The following is a 580-nucleotide window of genomic DNA, read 5'->3' on the forward strand; positions in this document are numbered from 1 at the left end:
TAGAGCGTCGGCCTGCGGACTGAAGGGTCCCAGGTTCGATTCTGGTCAGGGGCATGTGCCTGGGTTGCGCACACTTCCCCAGTGGGGTATGTGCAGGAGGCAGCTGATCGATGTTTCTCTCTCATCGATGTTTCTAACTCTCTATCTCTATCTCTCTCCTTTCCTCTCTGTAAAAAATCAATTAAATATATATATAAAAAAAGATAAAGTTTAAAAAATTGCTCTTGATACATAGTTTCCTAGAATATTATAACATAAAAAACGACTTTAATTCAACACAGTTCATTCATATTTTACTGTCTTAACACCACAATCCAAATCTCTGGGGTTCTTTCTTGGTTTTTAACCATGAGGCAAATTTATTTCACCTTAATTATGAACACTTTTACACCCTGCTTTTCTTTTTTTAATGTCTCATTATAAGAAGTTTGAATATTGCCTCCCAAGTCATCAGAAATATCTCTTTGTCTAATCATTGTGTTGTACACCTGAAACTAATATAATATTGTATGTCAACTATAATTTCAAAAATAAATTTAAAACCACCAAACAAACAGAAAAGAAATATTCCTTTATAAAT

This window comes from Myotis davidii, unplaced genomic scaffold, assembly GCF_000327345.1.
Source record: "Myotis davidii unplaced genomic scaffold, ASM32734v1 scaffold526, whole genome shotgun sequence".
Taxonomy (NCBI): Eukaryota; Metazoa; Chordata; class Mammalia; order Chiroptera; family Vespertilionidae; genus Myotis; species Myotis davidii.